At 36.3% G+C, this 22747-nt stretch overlaps 1 protein-coding gene across 3 annotated transcripts in view; it reads left to right on the top strand.

Moving 5' to 3' along the window:
- Positions 1-22747, top strand: part of PDE3A (phosphodiesterase 3A) — a gene marked incomplete at its 5' end in the record, with an annotated part of 452867 nt that overhangs the window by 147125 nt on the left and 282995 nt on the right. The gene's annotated exons all lie outside the window — the stretch shown is intronic.

Below are 22747 nucleotides of genomic sequence, written 5' to 3'. Positions count from 1 at the left end.
GTTTATGGACGTCAGTAAAAATATTTTACAGTTAAAGCAAGGAATACTTGAAGGTGAGGTGCTGATACGCGTTCTCGTCTTGCAGTACGTTTTACTTGAAGAGACTGCGTTTGGTGGTGCCCAGTTTGTTTTTAAGTGTGATTTGGGGACATACATTATTACATGCTCATGTGTTTTGTATTATCATAAACTTCAATTTGGGGAACAATATGTCTGAACTTAAGAATTTGCCAGAATCATGGACTGCGCTGTTAGTATCAACTTCAGAAAACGTATCTCTTGAGTTATCTACATGCTTAAGTGAATATTTAGAAATTCAAATGGATTTATACAGGAAACATTAATTCAGGGGAGTATTTCTAAATTGCTGGTAATATCAGTCTTTCAGGAAGGAGGAGGAAGAGTCTAGAATTATGAGTCAAGTTATACCAAATAAAAGTTTAGTGAATTATGGGGACCAATTTCCTTATTATCATTAAGTGTTTTGAGACCATGGAGTATAGTTGCTATAAAGGGCATAAAAGAACAAATCCCAATTTTAAAAGCAGATTGTATCTGAGAAGAAGTACCTCAGTGTTTGCCTCTCTACTCCAAGCTGATTTGACACTTGGGGGTAGGGATGGCAGAGAGCTGGTTATGTACAGCAAGTGGAAATTTACACTTTTCCCATTTAAATTTATGCCTACCTGTGGTACTATTAGGACTTTAGGGAGTGAGAGAGTATCCTAAGATATACTAAGCTTTTTCTTTTTAGGTTATTCTGTGGATAATCATTTGGGTGTTTCTAAGAAATAGCAGTCACCATATGGTGTGGTGACCAGTTTGTTTCCGAAATGGAGTTGAATCCACAGAATGTGGTTGTTTGACATTATTTAGCAGAATGGATGACAGCATCATAGTCTCTGTGTTTATTTTAAAACAAATGTACTTATTTAGCTTTTCGTTTAGATAAAGCAAATATTTCTTGGGTTTAGCTTACTCTAAGAGTGAAGTTAAAAACAGGCCACTGACTGATACTCAGTTTTGGTAGAAATCTGGACATCACCAGAATAAAGTAAGCTGTCTACTTAAGGGTAAACCAATTAGGGGAAAAAAACATTTTAATTTCTTTTTAAAGTCACCTAGGGAATGTCTTTTAAATGAAAACACTGCTAGTTTAAATGTTTTTTGAACACACTTTGCTTTAACTTATAAGGAAATGTGATCTGATCATTGCAAAATTTAACCTAAATTTCTAAGTCAAATCTGTGATTTAAGCATAAATAACTTGACTCCAAATTAATATCGTTTAGCCTCTGAAATTAAATTTCTGAAATTTCATAGTAACATTTAGAAGTTCAGGAGTTAAGGGTGGATTTACGATAAGAGGTTGTTTAGGGGAGTTAACCAGCAGCGTTAATTAACCTGTAGATTTTTATTGGTTTTCTCTGGTTTGAATTGATAAATGGAGGATTTGAATCATCTGCAGACTTGTAAGGAAATAACTGAGCTTTGCATTTTTACGTGTTTTGCTGATGACTTCTGTTGAAAATGTATATTTGTAATCTATTTTGGTCAGTTTTCTTAGCTGCTGTTTTTTTAAAGCCTGTGTTTATGAAGACTCTTCTAAAGTGAGAGACTATCTCTTATGGTTGATGGGAAAACAAGGTTCCATTTAGCAGAAATTTATTTACTGGAAGTTTTAATGAGGGCATGGGTGAGTGTGTACGTGTTAACTTAAGGCTAGTTTTTACATATGACCCATTTAAGTTGTTGCTGAGCATAATTGTTGGGGGTGGGTGGGAACTAATGTGCACTAGGATCTTATAAGACAGGGCGATATCTCATATGTCAGCCTGTGTGAAAAGTTCAGGAGCTATATAGTAATTGGCTTATCTGTTCTATCACAAGGAAACAAACTTCTCATTAAGGGTGCAAAGTGTACCACTGTCGTCCGCATGCTTTATGAAGTCAAGAATCCAAATAATTATAAAACACATATGTAACACTGGCCTGAATGCTACCTGATTAGGAGTTCTTTTCTGAAAGAACATCTACTCTTAAGACAATCGGCAGGCAACAAGTGAATTTTAAGTAGAGGTGTGAGGACAAAAACACAGAGAGGCTGGCAGCGGCCTCTTGAGAATTTATTTGGACCTTGCTCATTACGAGGTTTAAAGGTGAGAGAATTCCAGCCTTTTCTTTTCCAGATGAATGATAGTGGCCACTTGCTTGGGAACTATCTCTCTGCAATGACTCAATTCTAAAAGGTCAAGGAGAATAGATGATAAAATTTTCATAAGGCAAACCAAATGACAGATGGATTTCTGTCCCTCCCTTCCTCCCTCCCTCACTCCCTTTCTCCCTTCCCCATCCATACTGAAGACAGTAGATCAGCTATTACATATAGAATTGAGTTTTGCAGCATTGATCATAAAGATGGCTTCAACCAAAGAAAGGAGACGTAGATCTAGTCTTCAGTCCCAGAATTAATGGGACATGGGGTGTGTCTGTGAGATGCAAGTGAAGGTATCTACTTCAGGAAAGAACAAAGTTGGTAACATTTGCATAGCTTTTAGTTCAATCCTACCAGCCCAGTATCCTCAAGATTTTGTAGAACAGTGAGTCAAACTGTACTATTTTGTTTAAGAAGGCAGATGGTTCCATTAAGGTATATGTATCTTTCCTGAGCAGATGTTCACATCCCTGAGCAGGTATCACTGTGCCCTCTGAACTCTAAGGTCCTTAGAATTTCTTGAATTATTAGATATTATGCATGATTAATAAATGTGTTAGTTTTAAACATAAAATTTTAATTCAGCAATTTTTAACACTTGGAAATTGTATCTGAAGGGATGTCTCTCTATTCTCCTTATACATCAAAGAATGCAATTGGCCAGACATTCCCCTCTAATTACTGGGACCACCATGCACATTGATTTAAGAAAGATTCCAAGCCAATGCCATTTTATTTTAGTTACACATTAAGAAGAATTTCATATCTTTGCCTATGGTTTCACATAAAATAAACACAAGCTGTACGCCTCTCACTGTTAATGCAGTTTTACCACTTCATGACAAAGTTCTTTGTGATGGGTACCATATCAGTCAGAAATGTACAGCTGTATACTTCACATTGTGTAATTAAAAATCAAAGGAGTTTCCCAGACGTAAGTCCTTACAGCTCTCAGTTAAACATCTTTAGCAAAAACATCTTTAGCAGATTTTTGTAGGAATGTAGCAGTTTTTGCAAGAGTCTAGTGGTTGGTTATCAAAAGTAGAATCAAGTTTTTCATCAGTGATGTAAGAAAGGTATTTTCAAGCAAAAAAGCCAACAACAACACAAAAGTAGTAGAATATAGTAGTAGGTATAGTTTTCAATGGTAGGCATACGGTAGGCCTTCTTACATCATTGGTAAAAAGTATAACTTACTTGCATTTACAGTATAGATTGCTTCTGAAAATACAGAATGTATTGTCCTTTAAACTCCTAAATACATTTCAGGATACTATAACATTTCTCAAATTGAATAAGTTTCCAAAACAGCCATGGGTTTTTAATTCAATTGTAGCTTCTGTCACATTTCAGGAGTATAACTCTGCTCATGGCTATACAAAGAACAATATTGATTATTTATGACCTGCTGACAGAATTAAAATTAATTAATGCCAATTTTTGAAAACCCTGAAAAGGAAAAACAAGATTTTCTCATCCCTTGGGAAAGGTGAGGGAAGAATTTTTTGGTGTGTAGGGACAAAATTGTGATTTTTTACTTTGTGAATATAGACATTTAAGGCATACTGAAAAACTGTTTTGACAGAAAGAGTTAGTGAATCTATATAAATTTACAGAGGTTGGAAGGAGGCAAACAGTAATTTTACTCTTTCTGTATTGAGCCTAAAGTGTAAAAAAGTTAAAACTGTAGAACTGAAAGAAATGCTGTGTATGCTGGGCTGTCATGTTAATTAAATAAACAACCAGAACAGTGACTCTGTGTATGAAATACATTTTGAAAAGCCTGGAGGGGAGGGGTGCAGGCAGGCAAGGGTGAGTGACACTGGCATGAAAAAACATTCATTAGATCTGTAGTGACATTTGTGTGAATTTGTTGTAGTCTGTTAGGAAATACAGCTCTGAGAAGAATCTCTTCAGGACTCTAGGTGAATAAAGGCCTCACCAGATTTAATCTCACTTCCCTTTTCAATACGTTCTCATTTATTATGTTGAGTAGGAGGTTTATGCGCCTCAAAATTAGAATATATGTTACATTTTAAGATTTTCAGTTAATAGGGTTTGTGCCAGTAACAGCCCAGCAGAGTCTATGTGGACTTCCTTGAAAGCTTGACATGTTTAATCTAGCAAAAGAATGAGTTTCTTTGGGGTTTAGGGGTGGGAGTTGGACTTTTCAGAAAACCTTTTTTGCATGGGGCAAGTTTCTTGAGCTTCGCGAAATTAGACATAATCCTGCGTGTTTCTGGTGAATCGTTTTCATTGGCCATGTGTCTCCTATTCCATGGAGTCTCCGCCTCCCCTTTCTCTTCTGAGTGTGATATTTATAATTGTGTCTTGAAAAAAAAAGCCTCAAGTATATTAGATTGAAAACTCAATTTGCGTTTATTTTCTACATTCATGTTTTCAGCGAAGCTCTATCAAAGAATTCAGAATGAGCCGGTCAGACACCTCCATATTCTTGCACCTAAATCTGTGCTCTGTTAATATTCAAATGACCGTTACTTCCTTTACATAGAAATTTAAATCCTTGTAGGAATTACCTATCAGTATATACTTTTACTATTGGTAGTATTTTTGAAAGGAGTATTTTTTGTTTGTTTTTGTTTTCCGTAAGGCTTTCCTGGGGCATGGTCTTAACTTTGCACTTGAGAATGTGCGTTTGCACTGTTGTCAACGTAAGATACACAGGTTTGATCTCTGGGGGGAAAAAGCTTAAAGATATGCAGAAGTTGTAGTTCAGAGAAAGATCTGTCAGATAGCAGTTGTTGAAAATATTAGTCATACGTGTTCACCCAAAATGTACACTATTTTAAAAGATGCTATCCTTAGCTAATGTTATTCATAAAAGTTTTTGGTCAGTGAACCTATAAAAAGTCGTATCAACATATTTTTGTCTATGTGTTAAGCCTTGTGCTAGAAAGCATACAGATTGCATACAGGTATGATGCAGCAGCTTAGCTCTGCAGAGCTTAGAGCCTAGTTAGGGTAATGAGACATCAACATAAGAAAAGGGGAAATCACAGGAAAATATCTAAATGACCTCTTAGCTAATCGTTGAAGGAATGCATACAATAGCTTAGAGCAGGTTTTAAATCTAGATCCAGAACTGTTCATCGCTTCTGTGAAATTTTATGTAAAACTTCATCTGTTCATTTTTCTGGGGAAAATGTTGATATTTTCACAGATTTTCAGAAGGTCCTCAATACATAATGGTTAAATATAAATGTTTTATTTAGATTTTGAGCAGGTTTAGGTTTTGAAGACAAGGGAGAATTGTTTCTTTGAAGTGGAAATTAATTTAGTATACACTAATAGGACTTCTGAAATACAGGTAAAAATATGATAGGATTTAGGACATGTTATACCTCAAGGTACCACAACGATGGTTCTCCTAGCCTGAGGTAGTCTATGGCTGTAAGGAACTTGTTGTAATGCGATCTTAAAATGCTTAATTCTGTGCAGGCTGTAGTTAGGAGACTAGAATTAGTCTGATTTTAGAGAAAAGGAAACTGAGGGAGAGCCCGTTAAAAGTATGTGGCAGCCTGCGGCAAAATGTTGGCTTTTATCCAATTCTCTCTTGGACTTGAATCTGCCGCTGGGGGAACAGAGTAGGAAAGGAGTAAGGCAGATCATTTTAAGCCTACGTTTCATTTGTAATTTTCAACTCTAAATTCTCATTCAGAATTCGAAGATTGAGTAAAACCCATTTAGAAGACACATATCACAAAACTCTTTGGAGCCCTTACAGTGAATTTTCTGGTCACCTACCAGGCAGCCTTCAGAATGTATTAATCAGGACTTTGTCCCAGAAACGAATGCCAATTGCATTGCAGAGTCCTACTTTGTAGACTCTTTATCTCATCAAAGAAGAGTGTGTGATGGTGGTGTAAATATTGATTTCGGTTTTCATTTTAGTTTATCAATAAATTGATTTAAAAATGTTCAGGATTTCAGACTTCAGTTTGAAAAGTCATCTGCACATGGGTAAAGCATTTCTTTGTTAGCAGAAACAGCTGGTAGTTTTTGTGCACCTAAATTATTTTGGAATAATTTAGGAATCTGTTAAAATGTAAGTAAATAGAGTGTAATATTAGAAGTCATGAAGAACATTACCATCTAGAAGATGGAAAGCTATTTGGGAAAAGTCACAAACGAAACAGCTTCTGTCTGTTTGATTTGATTAGAGCTGTCATTTATTATTGAGGAATCGGAAGGATTATTACAGATTTTAAGTGTTGCCAGTCCTGCTAAGATAGTGATGAAGTTACTTACATGTATTCATGTTTTTTCATCCTAAGAATATGAATAGTTATAAGAGCACATGATGTCCGTTGGTGTGTGTGTACGTGTATGTGCAAGACTTTTTCCTCTGCCAGGAAATTGCTTTGGTTGCATCAATTTAGTGGAGAAACAGTGTCACCCAGTGGCTTTGATGAAAACAGTCCTGTAAACATTATAGATAAGCGCTGTCCAATAGAAATATAACAAAGTACTGAATTTTATATTTTCTAGTAGCCTTATAAAAGAGTAAAAAAAAAAAACAGGTGAAGTGCATGATAATAACTGTTGAACTTAATCCATTATATCCTGTCAACAGAAAATCAACATAAAAAAGCAAGGTATTTTGTTTTCTGCTTTTTATGCTAAAGTCTAAATATGTGGTGTGTGTTTTCCACTTACAGCACATCTCAGTCTGGTGCAGCCACATTTCAAGTACTTGGTAGACACATGTGGCTAATGGCTACCTTTTGGGACATTTTTAAAGAGGTGAAGTGCTTGAATACTAATGTCACCTCTTCTGGTCTGATGGAAAATCCATGTAGATTTAATGATATCGCTTAATATACAACTGTTCACATTTGTATGTAGTCTTGATAGTGCATTTTTGTACCACTTACCACTCTAATAGTTGGCACGTCAGTCTGTTTTCCCTCTTTTCTTCATTTCTCATTATTGCACATATTTTAAAATATGTTGATTTTAATTGGAGCGGGAGTTTAACAGAGCCCTTAAATAAGGAAGCTTTTTGTTCACTTGATTTGTAACACAGAATCAGGTTTTCCAGCTAATTATGAATTTGCTTTTCGAAGTGTGATTAGTTAACAGCGATGGCTTATATATACAGTGTGACACGTGATCAGCCTTGTTCATGGCGATTAGTCTGTAATTGGGTTATCTAATGTCTCTTTAGAAATGAAAGTGCTTATGTTTGTAATGCAGGTCGTATCTTGGTAACTTAGGAAACTAAAGCCGCAAACTGGCTAGTAGCTTTAATGGATGAAAATTCTAACAGTGTCTGTAAAGGGCTGATGATTCTTCACTATTGCTTATGTAAACACCACTCTCATGGATATACAAAAGGAAAATGCTTCCATTTTGTGTATAGAGAGGACTGGAGATTTTGATAGTGTGGAATTCTAAAGTAGGAATTGAGATTAGGTGGCTTTGGAAGCTCCGTGATTTCAAACTGCCGGGTAAACTCAAAAAAATGTACAGATGGAAAAGAAGAACTTTTAAATGTCACCTTCCTTCCATCTCCTTTCCCCAAGCTCTATGAATTCAGAACTGTAGTCATCGTTCCAATATTGCATCGAGAAGTGGTGAGAAAACAATTTTTAAATATAGCATGTTCCTTTATATACACAGATGTATAGAATTATTTTTTAAAGTATGCATTTATTTTGCATATATTGGTTTATATCTGTGTGATGTTTATCATGACTTTTGACTTATAAATCAAAACTTATAAATGGCTTTATGATGACTTTTGATTCATAAATTTCTCCCTTTTAAAGCGAGATCTATTATGTATCTTTGCATTAGAGAATAAAAATAGTGGGATACATAGGTTTTTACGTATCCCTTAGGAAATAATCTAGAAAGAGCAAAGGTAATAGAATCTAGATATACAAAGAAGCACATTGGTCTAAAATGAAATAATGTGGACTCAGTCTCACTCCTGGTGAAGCTGGATTCATTTAGACTTCTTGAAGCAGCTAGCTGGAGAGTAAAATGCCATAGTAATCGTAACTGTTACTTGAAAGAGTTTGTATTTGAAAGTAACTAGTCATTTGCCCTGGCTAATTTTGAAATTGCTTTAAATTAATGTAGAGGTTGGTCTTGTAATTTTTTTTTTGGCCAGTCTTCTCTTCTGACAATGTACTGTATGTGTGTGTATGTATATATTTTTTTCCAAGAAATGCATTTTATTTCACGTTTATTTTTTAACATAATAGATTCTTCTCAGTCAGAGTGTGTTTAAAAATTTAAGGAATGCCTTTCTATCCCCTACACCCCACAGTACCTTGTCAGAGTATTGAAATAATTTTATGCAAAAAGCTTGTGGTTTTGATTTAATAGGATTTGAATAGAAATTTTCCACCTTCTGAAGTAAGTTGAAATAACTGAATATTTATGCTATGTTTGTGGCAGGTATTTCCTCCTCTTCAGGTATAATCCACTTAAATAAACCTAATGGAAGTTTGAAGTCAGAGCAGTATTATTTGGGGGGGACGTTTTATTTTGTGGTGACTCCTGTGAAGTCAACCTCCTTTGGACATTGTTAAACTAGGTTGAGCCACAGGGAAAGGAAATCGTTCTTATTTTTAAACTAAGTATTTTAGAGGATGGAATTAACAGGTCCGCTTAGGAAATGGTCTTCAGGAGGCAGTGCTACTCCTTGTGATATGAAACATCCCCTTGTTTGGGAGTTAGTATTTTGGGGTCCCGACTCAGCAGCAGTCTCCCAGGAAGTTGGGAGAGGCACCCTGAGTTGCCTAGGCTTCCTTGAACATTTGCTTTCTAGGCTCAAGAACTGAAGAAGTCAGATTCACATCACAACGGTTCTCATTATAAAAGGAATCAACATTTTTGGCCTCCTTGTATCAGCCATAAGTATTTGCTTTAGAAAATTTCAGCCCAGTGCCTTGCTTGCAGTAGGCGCTAACTGGCGGAATAAATGGATAGAAAAGAAAGAAATGATTTTAATCTGAAATATTTATCCCCCTAATCTCCTGAGATTGAGCTAGTGATTAAACCCATTGAAGTAAACTTCTATAGAGAAGAAAAGAAATAGCCTATTCACTAGTCTGTGAACTTACATTTTGAATGTTTGTACTTTTATTACTTTAAAAATATTCTCTGCCATGTGTCAGATAAGGGGCTGAATTTGCCTGTGCCTTTCATGGTAGGAAATCCCACGTTCAGCATGAGTCCTAGATATTTATTTTTAGCTCACTTCCAACTGAAAATAACCAAAGCCACCACCAAGATCACTGTGGTGTGAACTTTAGAAAGGTCTCTGAAATTAGGGTACATTTTTCAGAAAAATAAAAATTCAAGTCTTTCACGTGCAACTAATACATTAATTGAGAAAGTATCAACTTTGACGTTATTTGTGCTGTCACTTTCCACAAAGTGTTGGCAGGTGTTCAGCTACACCCTTTTCACAGTCGGTCTGTATCCTATTAGAGGTTCTTATTCAATCGCTGCATTTTCTGAAAAGTCTAATGTAAAGTAAATACTATCTCTTTTTTTAACCTTTTAATTGTGCTCAGTTACAAAATATAATTTGAGCCTGTTGCGTCCAGAGATGACTTTGTGAAATTAGCTTATTTCAAATGTCATCCAACTGTAGCGCTAGTCCAATTGTGCTGAATAATCTAGAAGTTTGGTAGCATACTTCAGAGTCCAGAGGAATTTAAGAATCAACAGTTCACAAGGTTTTATTGAAATGACAGGTTTTAGTTTATCTAGTCAATTTTTTTTTTTTTGGTCCATCTAGTTTTTAATAGAACTTGACTTGTTAAAATAGAAAGTTTTAAGTCAAATAAGAATATTTTGTTGCTGTAGTTATAATTCTTAATAGAGATATTGTCATCTCCTCTCACTGAAATCAGACATTTCTCTTCTGAGTTATGTTAGGCAGATTATCCTGCCTTTAAATAAACTAGGAGTACAGTTTAGAAATAAAAGTTATTTCCAACTTTGTTTTCTGGGAATAAGTTTCTTTTAGTTTGTGGATGTCAAATGTTATCATAGATAGATCTTTTAGAAAGGCTGCCATTACTGAAGCCTTTGAGAGTTTGAGATATCTTTGAATATATTATTTTAAAAAAATCTGAATGTTGTTTCTCTTTGAAAACATAAATTACAAACTGAGAATTTAGTTGTAAATTAATTCATCTTTTGAAATAAGCAAGGTATATTCTTTTGGTAAAGGAGCCATTTCTAAACTTATTTGACATTTTTGTCAAATGTAAAATAAAATAAAAAATTTAGGAGCAAAACCTTCCACTCTATTTTCATTTTGAGACAGGAAGCTAACTGTATGTCTTTACCATTTGAAGAGTGTCTGTTTTTCCTCTTAATGACTTGTTTTGGCTACATGGAAATTGTTTTTGCTAGATAAACAGGACCTAAATTATAGCACAGTTATTAAGGCAGTAGCCTCATTTTGTCCACTTCTCATTCCTTTTTACTTGAATAATAATGGGATTAGCTCTTCTTCACCCCTTCAGAGAATGACAGCGAGAGCTTTTAAACCTTTTCAGTGGACCTTCTGAAGCCATTAACTAGTCCTCAATGAAAAGTGTGAGAATTCGGTTGGGAATGTTGGATCCAGATATAACTTAACACTGATTAAGTAAATTATCTAAAAAATAAAGTGGCATTCAGAAATGGAAACTGCCCACAATAAATAAGTGAAAGAAGTGAATGCTAGTATTCTGCTAGAAGAAGACTAGATCAAAATCAAAAGAATTCCTCAGTTTAAAAAACATATTTATTGTATGGTCTTTTGGGGGCATAATGTCGGTGCCCTTAAAATCTAGAACTCCTTATGATTTGGAAAGAGGAGACCCTGCGGGCGTCACTCCTGGACGCTGGGCAGGATGTCCAGCCATGCGTTAGCTTAGGATCTGTGCTTAGACCAAAAACACTTCGATCATTTTCCAGAGGTCATAATGCTATTCCTGAACTTTCCTGACATTCATTATTTTCCAAGTCGTCGATTCTTACATTTTAGTTCTTTAGCACATTTATCACTTTGACTTATAACTGTACCGTTAGGGCAGTCTTGTGTGAACTTTTACCTCTTATGCGACCAGATCGGTGAAAAATGCCAGCAAGTAAATATATCTTATTTAAGATCCACTCTCTCTATATCACATTGATTCTTTGTTACCTTCTAAGTATTTCAATATGCCTGGCTTCTTATCTTCTTTTTCCCTGGGACCAATTAATCTTATGTAATTATTATAATGCCATATTAATCAAACCCTTGTTTATGAATTCTAACAGTAAACGCCTCTGATTAGTAGATTTATAGACTTCCTTCAGATGCTTTCAGAATTTGTAGGAGATGGCCTGACCTCACCTACTGATCATTACACATTATCTGGCACTTTCTAAATAGAGCTGCTATACGTCTTCAATGCTATAGTTCTCGAATTTTAGTGTGAATAAAAGTGATCTGGGAAGCCTATTAAAATGCAAATTCCTAGGTCCTAAGGTCAGATACTCTGATTTAGTTATGTGTAGAGCAGGGTCCAGAAATCGAGTTTTAGAGCATTTTGGTTGCCTCAGTGAAGAAACACAGGACTATAAACTTCTGTCTACTAAAACTAGACAGAAAGTTGGGACTTTTGCAATCTGATTAAGCAAATAGTTAAAAAGTACTTGGCTTGGTATCATGGGGAAAACTTATTTATTTATGTAAACACACACGTATACGTACGTACGTAGACACACAGAGAGATTATAGTGAATCAACCTATGACATTCATAAAATTTTCACTTTGATTTCCCCATTGAGGATACCTCAGAGAAGTTATTCGACACTCTGCAGATCAATTTCTTCTTCTGTGAGAAAGGAGTAACAATTTCTTCACTTATCTCATACGCTGTTACAAAGCTTAAATAAAAATATATTGCCCTACAAATGTTAAGTAGAAAGAGTATGTGCACTCGACAGAGACAGGCTGAAGCTTTATAATGTAAAGTTCCTTCAACTTTCTGAACTTGAATAATCCTGTCTGTAACATAGGAATACTACAGCCTACTTCTTAAGGGGTGAAGATGAAATTAATAGAAAAAATGGACATCGGTTCTTGTCAAACATTCCCCCCGCCCCGTGACTGAACAAGAATATTCCTACCCATTAGGGCCATGTCATTGAAGGCTGTTGGTAAATGTCAGAAAGTATAACGCAAAACAACGCAAACAGTTTTGCATTTGATAAAAAAAATAGACTTGCAGGTCTACAAAAGATGCAGGTTTTCTTAAGTTAAATGATATTAGACGGTTGCTTAAATTACAGTTAAATTACAGAAGAGCCTGGAGATTCAGACAAGCTCACAGTGGAAGAAGAAACATTTGACAAAGATGGTGACAGGTGCTTCAGAAGAAAAAGATGTGAAGTGACAAAGGATGAAGGGGGATATTTAGGAAAATTGATGGAATTGAACATGTTTGTAAAAATAGCTGATGGCTCCTTTGAGTCAGCTGTGCAATCATGTATCATATAACCCCATCGGCAACGTGATTTGTGCTCTTGCTGCCATTATACGCCATATTTGGTTCTGAGAAACAAAGTTATTTCTCAAAATTTTTAGCTTAAGGTTTTGTGGCGGCATTCTAGTCATACCCTTCTTTTTTGCTTGCCAATGAGATCATTGTTCTCAAATAATAGGGACTTCCTGCTTATAATCTGTGGAAAGCAGCTAGTTCAGTGCTAGTTCAGCAGTGGCCCTCAGTGAGTGCTGATTTCACCACATTAGCATATTCCTGTAGCTACTCTCTCTTTTTACCAGCTTCCACAGGGCCTCAACACTCAGACCACTTTTCTTCCAGATTTTCCCACCCATTGAATGATTTTTGAGCCTTGAGTGAGGTGCTTGTTTTGGATTGACCTCCACAGGAGCAGGAATCCTGTATCATCTCACTCTACCACCATTGGTTTCAATTTAGAAATTCTGCTTGGGGTAATCATGTTATTCTCCAACTTGATCAAAGGAAGTTTTTTGGTTTTCACTTCTGTGATACAGGAGGAGATGTCAGAAAGGTGATGAGGAGGGCCAGTAGATCAATAGGCTGTGGAGGTAATTGCAGGACTGGTGCTCCAAGCAGAATGGGAAGCCATTCATTGAAGGGTTAAGTGAAGAAGGGATGTGATCAAACTTACATTCAGTAGGATCTCTCAAGCAATCTGTGCTGAGTGAAAATAGGTGGTAGGATGGAAGAAGGGAGATCAGTTAGAAGACTATTGAAGTAATCCAAGGAGGATTGGGAATGATACCAGGAGGTAGTGTTAGAGAGATTGTAAATATCTATTGAAGGCAATGCCACCAAGATTGGCATTGACTGGGTGATCTCCTGGAAGGTAGGGAGAGAGTTCCTTTAATGTCTCCTCTTTTATTTAGGGGCCTAATATTAAGCATTTCTTGCTTTAAAAAAAATCTGATTGGGTTGACCTTTTTTTTTTTCTTCTTTTCAATTTTACCTTCTGTCTTTGCCTTTCAGAGGATGTTCAAATTGTGAGCGTTTCCAGAAAACCATCAGATCTCCTTATGTTGAAACTCTAATCAAGTATCTTAAACTCTGCATAAAGTGTTAGTTTGCTGGGTTTTATAACATTTGGTCTGATAAAACTTAGTTTTGAAATTGTATTCTTATATAAATATCTTTTAAATTTTAAAATAAATTTGAATAAAATATAATTTTAACACATTTAAGTGTCATCCTCACACTCTGTCTTTTAAACACATACCTTTATAACTCATGCTATAATATCCTAAGGTTTAATATGGCAAACAATTAGACCGTTCAAAGAAAATGCAAGGCTTTCTCTTTTTATTAGTCTTGCAGTAGTCTGACAAATCCCATTTTTATCTAAAGCCCTGTTGCCAGTATTTCCCAGACCTTCCTATAGAGGAAATGCTTCTATTTTGTTTTCGTATTAACTCAGACCATTTGTCAACCTACAGAGCACTTCAGTGATAGGTGCTATATAAATATTTAAATTACGATAGCTTGATTGCACTGTAACTTTTCAGAGTTTGCTTAACTCTACATTGTGGCTAGTATCTGATTATGAAATATTTTCCATGCTGTTTGGAAGCCACAAAAGATAAGGAATTTTCAAGCCTGTAGAATGAAGAGTTTTTAATCACATGGGAAAATATTTTGATGAATGGAGAGGGAAGTCGGGAAATAAAATGGAGTATATGGCATGTTTTCACCTCAACAATCAAATGCATAGCAGAAAGGAAAGCAGTCAACATGTTTCTTGTTGTTTGTATGAGGGCATCGTGGGTGATTTTTGTTTATTTTTCTATTCTGTAGAGTCTCCGTTTTCAACCCTGCATACTTCTTTTATAATCAGAAAAACAAAACTTTATAAAGAAATGTAGTCATCTGACACTGTTCCCCTGCGTACATTCACAGAGTGCTTTGAGGGCCACTTACCCACTGACTGGTTGTTGGACTTGCAGACATGGAAATAGGAACTCCAGGTGGTTTTATGATTATGAATGGTAATGTGATGTTCGGTACTGGGTAGAACATGTTCAGAAGTATAGTCCATGTGCATTCCCAATTCTTCACCCAGGTGGCTGGAAAGGTGTAAGTTTCTTATAAGATTGGAGGCTCAGTTGGCATGTGATCCTGAAAAATGTGTCCCTGTAGTTATAGATTGGCATACACACAATATTTGCAACTTTACCTGAAAGTAAGGTTTTATGAAAAAATACACATGTGTGCTGAAATATGTACACATGTACTGAAACATGCTTCAATTTTTACAAAGGATTTTGGGCCTATTTTTGTTTAAAAAGTGGAAACAAAACTAATCATGACTGTGATATGTTGAGATGAACGTGAAAATGAATTGGGTTCTATAAGGAGGGAAAATTTTTTTTTAATGAATTAATTTGTGGCTGCCTTGGGTCTTTGTTGCTGCCCTCGGGCTTTTCTCTAGTTGCGGTGAGCGGGGCCTACACTTCGTTGTGGTGCGCAGGCTTCTCATTATGGTGGCTTGTCTTGTTGTCCCCTGCATTGGCAGGCGGATTCTTAACCACTGCGCCACCAGGGGAGCCCAAGGAGGGGAAATTCTTTATAAAACATATATAAGCAGTGTATTGAGCCTACCTTGCTGATTATTAGACCAGTAGAGTTGCAAATAAAAACCAACTTCATAATGATTGTTTTTCAAAGTAATAAATATTAAAAAAATTTTTTTGGGGCTTGAAAGAAGTCTGTGTTCCAAAATACTTGTTAATACATAGTATGATTTTTCTAATAGTTTATGCATAGTCTATAAATGTAAATAAAATATAAGCATTTTAATTTTAGGATAGTTTAAAATTTTATCCATAATTCATATGCAGACATATAATGAGTTGCTTCTGTATTTTGCTTTTTCTGCATCTGAGCTACTCTGTGTATAATATTGATTAATTTCAGACTTGCTTGTCAGGATTTGTTGATTATTCTTTGCATTGCCTGTCTAAGACTGAGGAACTTTGTGCGTTCCATTTGTTTTTGCTTGTTTAAATAAATGAATAGGAAAAGAAAGCAGTGTGTAACAAATCACTTCCACATCTAGGATTAACATGTCTTCTCGTTTGAAGAACTGTACATTTCTGTGGAAATAAATTTGAGAATATCAGTTTCTATAATTACCTAAAAAATAAAGAGACTGTGGGTCTCACTCAACCCCTCCCAAAAAAAAGTTTTCGGAAATAAATATGATAGAATCAGAGAAAGTAGTTAAACAGAACAACATAACCTTTACTCAAGCATTGTACCCTGTCTTTACTGTTCTATCCAAAGAGAGTTAGCAGATGAGCACTAGCAGATTCTGTTTGAGATGGTTGAGTTAAGGCGACAGAGACTGGTAGGCATTTCTCTGCTGAGTGTCTGTGGGTTGGTGGATGCTGGCGGGGCAGGGGCTGAGGTGGGACTGTGGAGAGGGGGTTTGGCACTGAAGTTTGCATTTGCCTGCAGTTCATCTCTCAGCCTTGCAGGCCAGAGATGCACTTTTTCCATAGAACCAGGGGTTATCAGTTGCTGAGAAACACTAATAATAAAACTGTAACTCATCAATCAGAATGTCAGGTTATTCATTTACACTGGGGAGCTTAGCTCTAAGGAAGACCAGAGTGCCAATAGTTACTGGTAAATGCTTCTTGTTCCTAGTGGGAAAGTCACCTTTAGCATGGTTATTTCCTAGGACGGGACTGCGGATCTCTGGTTTATGAGAATTCCCCTTGGAAACATTACACTGTTCATGTTTTTTATTCTAGGAAGTTTGAAGAGTGCCCATAACATGCTGAAGAGGGTGGGATTATTGGGGGGAGGGTTCAAAAGGGACTGCCCTTGCATCCCCTCCCTGAGCTTATGATAAAGATACTACGTTAACAAATGATTCCAGCGGCAAGTGATAAATGCTTTAAAATACAGAAAGTCCTGAGAACTTTGCCCTCCAGAGAGGTCATAGCTAAATTTATTGCTCAAATACCATCACCCTCTTCACATGGATTTCTGGTAATGTTCTGTCTTCCTTTTCTTCCTGACTTCTCTTTTTGATTTATGTTTAACTTTTTTCATGTGTTTATGTTGATAGTAAGCTCACTATAATGAACTTTAGTACAATACAAAAAATATATCTAGAAAAGAAAATAAGAACGGATCTTTAAAAGAATGTTTTGCTATCTTTCTCCTGTGGGTGTGACTTCCAGAGGGAAGGAGGGAGGGATAGGGTAAAGCCTGTTTTGGAGCTGGATGCCAGGTGTGGAGCAATGTTGTGTTCTGGAAACAACACGTGGAACAGATAGCCTAGCCTTTGTGGTGGGAAGAGGGAAGGGGGTGGTGGGACGTTTTTAAGAGATAAGAAAGACAAGGCTGGGCGTGGGGAATGAAAAACGGGAAATGTCTTCAGAATTAGGCTGGGGAAGATGAACATTATTTGTCGGCACCGAAAGTTATTAAAAGGGTTTTAGCCAGAGACTACTGTGAACAGATTAAACATGATTTTGATAACAGTGGATCAGATGGGGGCAAACTGGACACAGGAGACATTTAAGAGGCTGTTGGAAAAGTCCTGGTTACAGATGTTGAAGATTTCTTAGGACGGTGGTGGTGGAAAGGAAAGGTGATTGAAGAGAAAATGAAGAGCTGTAATCGGCAGGATTACTCAGTGACTGATGGTGGCTGGTGTGAACAAAGGGCATGAACAGTCCTTAATGTTGTGAATCCGGGAAACTGGAAAGATTGTGAATGCTGTTCTTTTTAAAATTGTTTTTGGAGTATAGTTGATTTACAGTGTTAGGTTAGTTTCAGGTGTACAGCAAAGTGAATCAGTTATATATATATATATATATATGTCTCCACTCTTTTTCAGATTCTTTTCCCATATAGGTTATTACAGAATATTGAGTAGAGTTCCCTGTGCTATATAGTAGGTCCTTATTATCTATTTTATATATAGTGTGTATATGTTAATCCCAATCTCCTAATTTATCACTTCCCCCCACGTTTCCCCGTTGGTAACCATAAATTTGATTTCGAGATATGTGAGTCTGTTTCTGTTTTGTAAATAAGTTCACTTGTATCATTTTTTAAATTAGATTCCACATATAAGTGATATCATATGATATTTGTCTTTCTCTGATTTACTTCACTTACTGTGATAATCTCTAGGTCCATCATGTTGCTGCAAATGGCATTATTTTGTTCTTTTTTTGTGGCTGAGAATATTCCATTGTTTATGTGTACAACATCTTCTTTATCCATTCCTCTGTTGATGGACATTTAGGTTGCTTCCATGTCTTGGCTCTTGTAAATAGTGCTGCAATGAACACTGGGGTGCATGTATCTTTTTGGATTACGGTTTTCTCTGGATATATGCCCAGTAGTGGGATTGCTGGGTCGTATGGTAGTTCTATTTTTAGTTTTTTAAGGAACCTCCATACTGTTCTCCATAATGGCTGTACCAATTTACATTCCCAGCAACAGTGTAGGAGGGTTCCCTTTTCTCCACACTCTCTCTAGCATTTATGGTTTGTAGATTTTTTGATGAATGCCATTCTGACCGGTGTGAGGTGATACCTCATTGTAGTTCTGGTTTGCATTTCTCTAATAATTAGTGAGGTTGAGCATCTTTTCATGTGCTTTTTGGCCATCTATGTCTTCTTTGGAGAAATGTCTATTTAGATCTTCCCCCCGTTTTTTGATTAGGTTGTTTGTTTTTTTGATATTAAGCTGCATGAGTTGTTTGTATATTTTGGAGGTTAATCCCTTGTCGGTTCTTTGAGAGAAAAAGCATCAGAAGAGCAGTTTTTGTCTGTTTTAGGTTCTGAGTGAGGAAGGGAGGATGAAGTGTGGGTTTGATTTGGACATATTTGTGTGTGTTACTTTCACAACCTCATGTGATTTTTGTTTGCTTGAAGGCACCCAATTTCATTCGTTCACAAAAATATTAGTATCAAAGTTAGATTTGCTCGCCACGTTCCCTTGCTCTGTATGTACGTGGCGTTTTAGAATCAGAAGCGTCCTGTGTTCAGTCTACAACTGCAAACACAGAAAGGTTGTAGCCTTGGCCATTTTAATAAGCACAGAGGCTGTCACCCTATTTCAGATTAGACTTTAAATAGGGTCCTCAGTCTTTACAGGGCAGACAGCTTTGCCCTACTGGTGCTGATCTTACCAAGGAAATAGACCGATCAGAGTCAGTACAGACCGCAGCTTCTGGGTGACCCTCATGGGAGGGATTCATGGGAATCCCTGGCACGGTAGACTGTCATAACCCCATCACATTTTAAAACTACAAGGGCAAGATTCTTCTCCTTGAAACAAGTGGATGCTGGATCATTATGACTAGTTAAAAATTATTTTGTCAGTTGAGACAATCTAGATAGACGAGAGCAGTTAATCTTGTGAAATTATCAGGTTGGGTTCCACTTTGATGTTTTTCTTGGGTTATTCCAGATGCTTATAATGATTTGTTTATATATATATATAAATGGTTTGTCTCTGTATATAATATATAACATATATAATTTATACATTATATTTATATAATATATAATTGCATGTATGTAATTTATAGATCTATAACTAACGTATGTAAGCATGTATTTCTATTTAATATAATTTATATATAATTACACATACATAAATAAGGCTACACACTCTAGGTCAAGCTTCTATAACTGCAATGTGATTTCTAGCCTTTGCCCACTTCGTGTAGATTCCCACCTGGTAAAATTTTCATCACTCCCAGTATTCTTCTAAACTTGTCCTTATATATCATAGTGGGTTTTTGGAGGAATTCGTTTGCTTCTCTATGTGTTCCTTTTCCTAGAAAGCATTGCTGCTGTTACAGGGTTGGAGGGAAATTGAAGGGAGAGCCAAATTTATGAAATCCCTAACAAATGGTCCTCATTATGCTTTTGCTTAGTCACTACCCTGATGGGGAGCTAAGTTCCCTTCCATGCCATTTCACCTCTCCCTCCCTCCCCTCTGCTCCTCTCTTTTTTGGAGAAGTCCAGAACCTTGTACAGTAGTTTAGATGTGGTCTAACTGGAACAAAGCAGAGTGTGACTGTCACCTTTTTGTACCAAAATAATTTGTGCATCTTTTTTTTTTTTTTTTTTTGCAGCATGTACGTGCCCAAACACCAGTCCTAAACCTAAACCTTATCAAACTGTGGGTGATCAGGAGGAAGCTGTGTGATTCTGTCACAGACCTACCTACACACCACTCACCTTGATAGGAAGACCCTTAACACATACTAATACTGAACTTGTTTTTTTTTTGTCAGTAAAATAATCTATATATTTAATTTTTGGTCAGCTAAAACTTTGAAGACCATCACATGAGTTAACATGAAGCTCTATCTGTGTTGTATGTTTGATACGTTGAACCCTCTCCTCTTGTTCGATTCAGATGAAAACAAGGAAAAAACCCAACATTTTTGCTGTGTTAAATATCTTTTGGTGATTTATGTATGGCTAGAATAGTGGAAAGTGGGAGGAAGAAACACATATATAAAACTTGGTCAGGGCTTCCCTGGTGGTGCAGTGGTTGAGAGTCTGCCTGCTGATGCAGGGGACATGGGTTCGTGCCCTGGTCCGGGAAGATCCCACATGCCGCGGAGCGGCTGGGCCCGTGAGCCATGGCCGCTGAGCCTGTGCGTCCGGAGCCTGTGCTCTGCAACAGGAGAGGCCACACAGTGAGAGGCCCGCGTACCGCAAAAGCAAAACAAAACAAAACAAAACAAACTTGGTCAGTTTTTAGGGAATTAAGTAGTTCCATTTACCTACATGGTCTTCATTCAAAATAGATCTTTAACACAATAGAAATCTGAAGCAAGTTTAATAATGCCTAAGGTTCTCCTTAGAACAAAACCATAGCTAGAATCACTTTGGTTGTATACCTGAAACTAACACAACATTGTAAATCAGTTATACTCCAACATAAAATAAAAATTAAAAAAAACTAACTTGTCTAGCTAAAAAAGGAAAAACAACACACATAGGTAGGAAAAGAACCAGTACGGCAATATGACATGATTTTGTACATAATACTTAATACAAATATTCAAACAATTTGACAGATTTATAACTATCACCCCATATAGGTCTAAAATATAGCTGGCAAAGGAAGGCTGGAGATTAGATGCACCAAATTATGGGTGCTTTTGGAAATATTATCCACATAAGATGGTACTGTCAATGGTGAAATGAACTTTTCATCCTAGGCCTGCTCTTTGAGATGGCAGAAACAATGGCCCTTTGTCTTCTACAAAGGTGATTATCACAGGGTAGGTGCTTTCAAACTCTAACCTGCCCTTGTTTCTGCTACGTTCTCTCTAGGGAGAACTCCCCACATCCTGAATCAATGCTGTAGTGAGCCACAGTTACTGATGTGTGTGTCACATCCATCAGGTATGTTGAAGTGAGAAAAAAAAAAAGTTTGCAAATCACAGCTCTATAGACTTAATCCAAGAAGGGCATGAACCTAATTTGCGGACCAAGTGAGCATTGACTTTCCTGTACAAAGCTCCTGTTAGGAGAGATTTAAATAAATATAGTTTAGAGGAAGGGCCTTTTTCAGGAGTTTCATTTGACATCAGTGAAATATTCTTGCAGGAGGCAATGTTTGCCTTGATTTTTACAGGTCATTTGGTTTTACTTTTGACTTTAATTACTGGTTTTCTAACCTTGAACGGCAGACTATTTTCATAATTTTTTTCCCATAAAGTTATGCTTCATTATTTATTTTCTATAGTTTATGAGTTCATGCTTGTAACTTACAGGGAAATCATAAAAAATGGGGCAGAGAGTAGCTAGAACATTGAATGTTCTAAAAGGATATCTCTTCATTAGAGATGGTATGAATTACTTTTTCATGAGTTGGAATAAATAATAAACCTCTTTGTGCCACTTTGGGCAATAAATGAAGGTTTACTTTATTTAACATTGGAATGAAATGGACCGCTAAAGAGTTGCACCTGAAGTATTTTTACCTAATTTAGTTAAATATTGATTTGTGTAACATATGAGCTCTCAGAAAAGCACTTTGATTGTGTAGAACTCTACATATTCCTCCAGAAGTGCCGAATTCTATAATTATAATCTTCGTGGAAGAAATACTTGTAAATGTAAATATATCAGAACTTGAGTCCGTTATTCTGCTTACTCTGGGTTTCCAAAGTTTTAAATAGGGTATTGCATTGGTTATCAACGGGGGCTAATTTTGCCCCACGGGGACATTTGGCCAAATCTGAAGGTATTTTTAGTTTTCAGGACTTTGAGGAGGGTAGTGCTACCAAGGTGCACGTAGTAGGCAGAGTCCAGGAATGTTGTTAATCATCCTACAATACACAGGACAGTCCCCCAAACAAAGAATTATCTAACCCAAAATGTCAATAGTGCCCAGATTGAGAAAAACTTTAGAGTATTGTGCATTTATTTTTTATTAATACTCCATATGGACAGGTGGATGAAATAAATGAAGGTTGAATTTTAATTTTTTTTATTCTAAGTGTGAAAATAGCCGGATAGCAAGATCTATTGATGGAGGGATTCAAGTACAGTACAGTGATTAAGATGCAGGATTTCTTGTCATATTTGTGTTCCAATATTTACTTCAGCCACTTATTAGCTGTCTGACCTTAAATATTTATAAGCAATCATAAAATGATTAATCCTTCTGAGACTGAATATATTCATTTGTAAAATATGGATAATAAAATCTACCTTACAGGCTTGATCTGGTAAATGAAATGCTATTTGTAACCTGGAAGATATGACACATTTAGTAAATGGTAGCCACTGTTACGTTTAGAAAGTAATTTGGGATTGGTAGTGTAGTATTTATATGGTTTTATAGGGAATGAGATAGTAGAGATATTATCAATAGAGATGATTTTTGGGGAATGAATCATAAGGATTTCTCTTCAATTTAATGAAGCAATGTAGTCTTTAAATATATGAATCCCTGTCTGTATATCTCTATCTCTGTGTATCTGAA

This window comes from Stenella coeruleoalba, assembly GCF_951394435.1.
Source record: "Stenella coeruleoalba genome assembly, chromosome: 11".
In the NCBI taxonomy this organism is placed as follows: Eukaryota; Metazoa; Chordata; class Mammalia; order Artiodactyla; family Delphinidae; genus Stenella; species Stenella coeruleoalba.
Note: the sequence above shows the minus strand (reverse complement) of the source record. Positions and strands in the feature narration are given on the sequence as shown.